The sequence below is a fragment of the Chiloscyllium punctatum genome, unplaced genomic scaffold, assembly GCF_047496795.1.
Source record: "Chiloscyllium punctatum isolate Juve2018m unplaced genomic scaffold, sChiPun1.3 scaffold_432, whole genome shotgun sequence".
Taxonomy (NCBI): domain Eukaryota; kingdom Metazoa; phylum Chordata; class Chondrichthyes; order Orectolobiformes; family Hemiscylliidae; genus Chiloscyllium; species Chiloscyllium punctatum.
In genome coordinates, this window is record NW_027310166.1 from 132,981 (window position 1) to 140,000 (window position 7,020).

The 7,020-nt window shown below is 58.7% G+C and overlaps 1 non-coding gene across 1 annotated transcript in view; it reads left to right on the plus strand.

Annotated features, from left to right (window-relative positions):
* The first annotated feature begins 6,972 nt into the window (after positions 1 to 6,972).
* Positions 6,973 to 7,020, plus strand: part of LOC140472746 (5.8S ribosomal RNA) — a 154-nt gene continuing 106 nt past the window's right edge. The window contains exon 1 of the ribosomal RNA XR_011957828.1: positions 6,973 to 7,020. This exon is cut by the window's right edge and continues 106 nt beyond it. This is a non-coding gene — a ribosomal RNA (5.8S ribosomal RNA).

The following is a 7,020-nucleotide window of genomic DNA, read 5'->3' on the forward strand; positions in this document are numbered from 1 at the left end:
GTTTAAAAAGAAGAAATCAGTAACCAGAAAAACGGCGAAAAATGTTTAAAAAGAAGAAATCAGTAACCAGACAAACTGCGAAAAATGTTTAAAAAGAAGAAATCAGTAACCAGAAAAACTTAGAAAAATGTTTAAAAAGAAGAAATCAGTAACCAGGAAAACTTGGAAAAAAACACTTAGAAAAATTTTCAGCAAAGTGTGAAAAATATTCTAAGTGTCAGCGGAGGAAAATGCTGCAGCATCGGGAAAGATTCGCAAACTTACACCGAACATGTGCTCCGAAGTGCCGGAGGAATTGGGTGAATTGAGCCCGGCAAATGGCCAGCTGTCGTTTTGTGCCTGCAGCCCGAAAACTTTAACTTTGTCTGTCGCGGAAGTCCGGACCGAGAAAAATCCAAACGGTTTTGACCGGACCGAGTTCCAGACCGATGCAGTCAAATTTGGAATTCAGACCCATTCAGTGCCACTTGTAGTTTTTCCGCAGTGAGGTTGGCGGGGTACCCGGAGATATATGGGAACACGATTTTTAGAACAAAATGGCGGCGCGGGACCGTTCTGAAAGGCATCCGAAAAACGGTTCCACGGGCATAGCACTTTAATGACAGGTATGAGTGCATGCCGGAGAGCTCTTGGAAGTCGAATTTTTGACACTTTGTCAATTTTTTGACAGATTTGACAAACTCTTTCTGTCTGTTCTAAGAGTCAGTCAGAGACTTGTGCGGCGGTCTTTTGACACTATTGGAGGGCGGGCAAACCCCACGTTGACTCCGGCCGTCCCTCCACAGGCGCTCGTGTCCAAAATGAAGGCGAGAGACGCGAGTGGCCTGGTTCCCTTGGGTGTTGCCAAGAAGGCTGCGGGCTGACCGTTGCCTGAGCACTCCCTAAAGCCTCTTGTGATGAGAGCAGACCTCGCCTGCCGCACGACCGGCTCTGGGAGTCGTTGGGCCGCTATTTGTGAATAGTCTGGTCCTCCTCTGCCACCCGGACAAGCGCGATGGCTCTGCCGCCCTGCGGTGCTCGTCACCCAGGTTTGGGGAACACGATACTCGTAACAAAAATAAAAGGCGGCTCGGGACCTGCAGGCGAAAGGGGTCCCGTGGTGCTAAGCACGTCGACTTCGGGTCTCGGTGCAAGCCGGAGAGCTCACGGAAGTCTAAAGTTTTCGGCACGTGGTCGAATCTTTTCAAAGGCTTACCCGGCTCTTTCCGTCCATTCTGAGAGTAAGTCAGAGGCCGGTGCGGAGGTCTCTTGACAATCGGAGGGGGTGGTGGCCCTCCGCAGGCGCTCGTGTCGAAAATGAAGGCGAGAGACGCGAGTGGCCTGGTTCCCCTGGGTGTTGCCAGGAAGGCTGCGGGCTGACCCTTGCCTGAGCACTCCCTAAAGCCTCTTGTGATGAGAGCAGACCTCGCGCGCCGCACGACCGGCTCTGGGAGTCGTTGGGCCGCTATCTGTGAATAGTCTGGTCCTCCTCTGCCACCCGGCCAAGTGCGATGGCTCTGCCGCCCTGCGGTGCTCGTCACGCAGGTATGGGGCACACGATGCTCGTAACAGCAAATAAAGGCGGCTCGGGACCTGCAGGCGAAAGGGGTCCCGTGGTGCTTAGCACGTCGACTTCGGGTCTCGGTGCAAGCCGGAGAGCTCACGGAAGTCTAAAGTTTTCGGCACGTGGTCGAATCTTTTGAAAGGCTTACCCGGCTCTTTCCGTCCATTCTGAGAGTCAGTCAGAGGCCGGTGCGGCGGTCTATTGACGACCGGAGGCTCCCATGGGTGTTGCGATGAGGGTGGAGGGCACAGAACCTTGCCTTAGCACTCCCTAATAAAGCCTCTTGTGAAGAGAGCAGACCTCGCGCGCCGCACGACCGGCTCTGGGAGTCGTTGGGCCGCTATCTGTGAATAGTCTGGTCCTCCTCTGCCACCCGGCCAAGTGCGATGGCTCTGCCGCCCTGCGGTGCTCGTCACGCAGGTATGGGGCACACGATGCTCGTAACAGCAAATAAAGGCGGCTCGGGACCTGCAGGCGAAAGGGGTCCCGTGGTGCTTCGCACGTCGACTTCGGGTCTCGGTGCAAGCCGGAGAGCTCACGGAAGTCTAAAGTTTTCGGCACGTGGTCGAATCTTTTGAAAGGCTTACCCGGCTCTTTCCGTCCATTCTGAGAGTCAGTCAGAGGCCGGTGCGGCGGTCTATTGACGACCGGAGGCTCCCATGGGTGTTGCGATGAGGGTGGAGGGCACAGAACCTTGCCTTAGCACTCCCTAATAAAGCCTCTTGTGAAGAGAGCAGACCTCGCGCGCCGCACGACCGGCTCTGGGAGTCGTTGGGCCGCTATCTGCGAATAGTCGGGTCCTCCTCTGCCACCCGGCCAAGTGCGATGGCTCTGCCGCCCTGCGGTGCTCGTCACGCAGGTATGGGGCACACGATGCTCGTAACAGCAAATAAAGGCGGCTCGGGACCTGCAGGCGAAAGGGGTCCCGTGGTGCTTCGCACGTCGACTTCGGGTCTCGGTGCAAGCCGGAGAGCTCACGGAAGTCTAAAGTTTTCGGCACGTGGTCGAATCTTTTGAAAGGCTTACCCGGCTCTTTCCGTCCATTCTGAGAGTCAGTCAGAGGCCGGTGCGGCGGTCTATTGACGACCGGAGGCTCCCATGGGTGTTGCGATGAGGGTGGAGGGCACAGAACCTTGCCTTAGCACTCCCTAATAAAGCCTCTTGTGAAGAGAGCAGACCTCGCGCGCCGCACGACCGGCTCTGGGAGTCGTTGGGCCGCTATCTGTGAATAGTCGGGTCCTCCTCTGCCACCCGGCCAAGTGCGATGGCTCTGCCGCCCTGCGGTGCTCGTCACGCAGGTATGGGGCACACGATGCTCGTAACAGCAAATAAAGGCGGCTCGGGACCTGCAGGCGAAAGGGGTCCCGTGGTGCTTAGCACGTCGACTTCGGGTCTCGGTGCAAGCCGGAGAGCTCACGGAAGTCTAAAGTTTTCGGCACGTGGTCGAATCTTTTGAAATGCTTACCCGGCTCTTTCCGTCCATTCTGAGAGTCAGTCAGAGGCCGGTGCGGCGGTCTATTGACGACCGGAGGCTCCCATGGGTGTTGCGATGAGGGTGGAGGGCACAGAACCTTGCCTTAGCACTCCCTAATAAAGCCTCTTGTGAAGAGAGCAGACCTCGCGCGCCGCACGACCGGCTCTGGGAGTCGTTGGGCCGCTATCTGTGAATAGTCTGGTCCTCCTCTGCCACCCGGCCAATCGCGATGGCTCTGCCGCCCTGCGGTGCTTATCACGCAGGTTTGGGGCACACGATACTCGTAACAGCAAATTAAAAATAAAGGCGGCTCGGGACCTGCAGGCGAAAGGGGTCCCGGTGCAAGCCGGAGAGCTCACGGAAGTCTAAAGTTTTCGGCACGTGGTCGAATCTTTTGAAAGGCTTACACGGCTCTTTCCGTCCATTCTGAGAGTTAAGTCAGAGGCCTGTGCGGAGGTCTCTCGACGACATGAGGAGTTGGCTAACCCTGGGTGTTGCGATGAGGGTGGAGGCCGCAGAACCTTGCCTTAGCACTCCCTAAAGCCACTTGTGATGAGAGCAGACCTCGCGTGCCGCACCACCGGCTCTGGGAGTCGTTGGGCCGCTATCTGTGAATAGTCTGGTCCTCCTCTGCCACCCGGCCAAGCGCGATGGCTCTGCCGCCCTGCGGTGCTTATCACGCAGGTTTGGGGCACACGATACTCGTAACAGAAAATTAAAAATAAAGGCGGCTCGGGACCTGCAGGCGAAAGGGGTCCCGGTGCAAGCCGGAGAGCTCAGGGAAGTCTAAAGTTTTCGGCACGTGGTCGAATCTTTTGAAAGGCTTACCCGGCTCTTTCCGTCCATTCTGAGAGTTAAGTCAGAGGCCTGTGCGGAGGTCTCTCGACGACATGAGGGGTTGGCTAACCCTGGGTGTTGCGATGAGGGTGGAGGCTGCAGAACCTTGCCTTAGCACTCCCTAAAGCCACTTGTGATGAGAGCAGACCTCGCGTGCCGCACCACCGGCTCTGGGAGTCGTTGGGCCGCTATCTGTGAATAGTCTGGTCCTCCTCTGCCACCCGGCCAAGCGCGATGGCTCTGCCGCCCTGCGGTGCTCGTCACGCAGGTTTGGGGAACGCGATACTTGTAATAACAAATTGAAAAAAAAAGGCGGCTCGGGACCTGCAGGCGAAAGGGGTCCCGTGGTGCTTAGCACGTCGACTTCGGGTCTCGTTGCAAGCCGGAGAGCTCACGGAAGTCTAAAGTTTTCGGCACGTGGTCGAATCTTTTGAAAGGCTTACCCTGCTCTTTCCGTCCATTCTGAGAATAAGTCAGAGGCCGGTGCGGAGGTCTCTTGACAATCGGAGGGGGTGGCGTCCCTCCGCAGGCGCTCGTGTCTAAAATGAAGGCGAGACACGAGTGGCCTAGTTCCCCAGGGTGTTGCCAGAAAGGCTGCGGGCTGACCGTTGCCTTCGCACTCCCTAAAGCCTCTTGTGATGAGAGCAGACCTCGCGCGCCGCACCACCGGCTCTGGGAGTCGTTGGGCCGCTATCTGTGAATAGACTGGTCCTCCTCTGCCACCCGGCTAAGTGCGATGGCTCTGCCGCCCTGCGGTGCCCGTCACGCAGGTTTTTGTGAACACGGAGAGCTCACGGAAGTCTAAAGTTTTCGGCACGTGGTCGAAGCTTTTGACAGGCAGTGACGCTGCCGAACCGATGGCCGGTGCCCGTTCCCGCCTCTGCTTTTCCTAGGGCAAAGCTGCTGCACGCCTCGTGATACTCCGCGGGCGACATGGTGGCGGTGATCCTGCCTCCGTCGCTGCGGTGCGTTGGGGCACGCATCGCCTCTTGGGCGCCCTGTTTTTTTTCAACCAATAGATGTATGTCTCTGCGGGCCGCACCAGGCTGGTGCTCCCCACAGCTTCACGCCACCCTGCTCCGCCCGCACGCCGGCGTGCAGGTGGCTGCTGCTAAAGGTGGGGAGTGTATGTGCGGTCCGGGTGGCTTTCCTCTGGCGAGGGAGAGACCTTAAGCAAACTCAGAGACAAATCTTGACGGTCGATCACTCGTAAAAAATAAAACGTGACAAACTTTGTGTTGGTTCAAGTACGAAAGGATCTCTGTCGGCTTGGGGGTACGCCCGTTTCAACTTGTCTCGCGAGGGTGGTTTCGGGGCCAGCAGGAGAGCTCGTCGGGGTAGCAGGCCCTGCAGCCGTGGTCACCGCCAAACCCCCCCAACTCGAGCAAGTGAAAAAAAAAAGTAACAGGAGCGAAAGCATCTCTGTCGGCTTGGGGGTACGCCCGTTTCCGTTTCAACTTGTCTCGCGAGGGTGGTTTCGGGGCCAGCAGGAGAGCTCGTCGGGGTAGCAGGCCCTGCAGCCGTGGTCACCGCCAAACCCCCACAACTCGAGCAAGTGAAAAAAAAAAGTAACAAATAAGAAAGGATCGTCGGCTTGGGGGTACGCCCGTTTCCGTTTCAACTTGTCTCGCGAGGGTGGTTTCGGGGCCAGCAGGAGAGCTCGTCGGGGTAGCAGGCCCTGCAGCCGTGGTCACCGCCAAACCCCCACAACTCGAGCAAGTGAAAAAAAAAAGTAACAAATAAGAAAGGATCGTCGGCTTGGGGGTACGCCCGTTTCCGTTTCAACTTGTCTCGCGAGGGTGGTTTCGGGGCCAGCAGGAGAGCTCGTCGGGGTAGCAGGCCCTGCAGCCGTGGTCACCGCCAAATCCCCACAACTCGAGCAAGTGAAAAAAAAAGTAACAAATAAGAAAGGATCGTCGGCTTGGGGGTACGCCCGTTTCCGTTTCAACTTGTCTCGCGGGGGTGGTTTCGGGGCCAGCAGGAGAGCTCGTCGGGGTAGCAGGCCCTGCAGCCGTGGTCACCGCCAAACCCCCCCAACTGTTGGGCGCCTACCTGCGCGGGGCAGGAGGACACTTTCCGATTTCAAATCTCCGTTTGCCGAGTCCACCCCGAACGCACGCGGGCGGGCGGGTTCGCATCACCCTTCGTCACAAGGGGCGAAGCCCGTTCCACCGTCTCGTCAGTAGTGCCGACCGGTCTGTGATCGACGAGGGGAGCCACACCAGGTCCGGCCCTGCTGCTTGGCGGCACCGCGTCGTCGGGAGCTCGCGACAGACGGAGGGTTTCGGTGTACTCTCCAGCCACGGGAAACGAAGCCGGTGATGCAGGCGCCGGTCTTTCGCTCCCAAATCGGCTGGGTTTACATCGTTGCTATCTAGTCACGCTCCCTTCAAACCCGACGGGGTACCTATTCCCCTCACCCGTCTGTGCGTATACAGCCTCTTTGCACTTGCGGGATGGGGGTGGTGGTTTAAAGACTCTCGAGTTGCCGCCCGTCGGTCTCCGAGCTCCGTGCAGTAGTGATCCCCAGCGAACTGCCAGCAGGGCGAACGAGCGATCCCGCTCTCGGTCGGGGCGCCTGGCGTCGATCGGTGGTCGGTGGCTTGCGGGCAAGCTGCGCTGTGAGTGTGGGAACGAGTATGACGAGCCGTTGCCGCGACTCCCAGTCCACCTCGGCGGTGGCTGGGCCGGGCGGGCGTCTGCTCGGGCGAGTGCCGCCCCCGCCTCCTCGCAGGAAGTCCGCTCGCCGACACGCCGCCACGTGCACGCGTCAGTGACGCTGCCGAACCGATGGCCGGTGCCCGTTCCCGCCTCTGCTTTTCCTAGGGCAAAGCTGCTGCACGCCTCGTGATACTAGGCGGGCGACATGGTGGCGGTGATCCTGCCTCCGTCGCTGCGGTGCGTTGGGGCACGCATCGCCTCTTGGGCGCCCTGTCCTCCTCCCCCCAATAGACGTATGTTTCTGCGGGCCGCACCAGGATGGTGCTCCCCATCGCTTCACGCCACCCTGCTCCGCCCGCACGCCGGCGTGCAGGTGGCTGTAGCTCAAGGTGGGGAGCGTATGTGCGGTCCGGGTCGCTTTCCTCTGGCGAGGGAGAGACCTAAAACAAACTCAGACAACTCTTGACGGTGGATCACTCGGCTCGTGCGTCGATGACGAACGCAG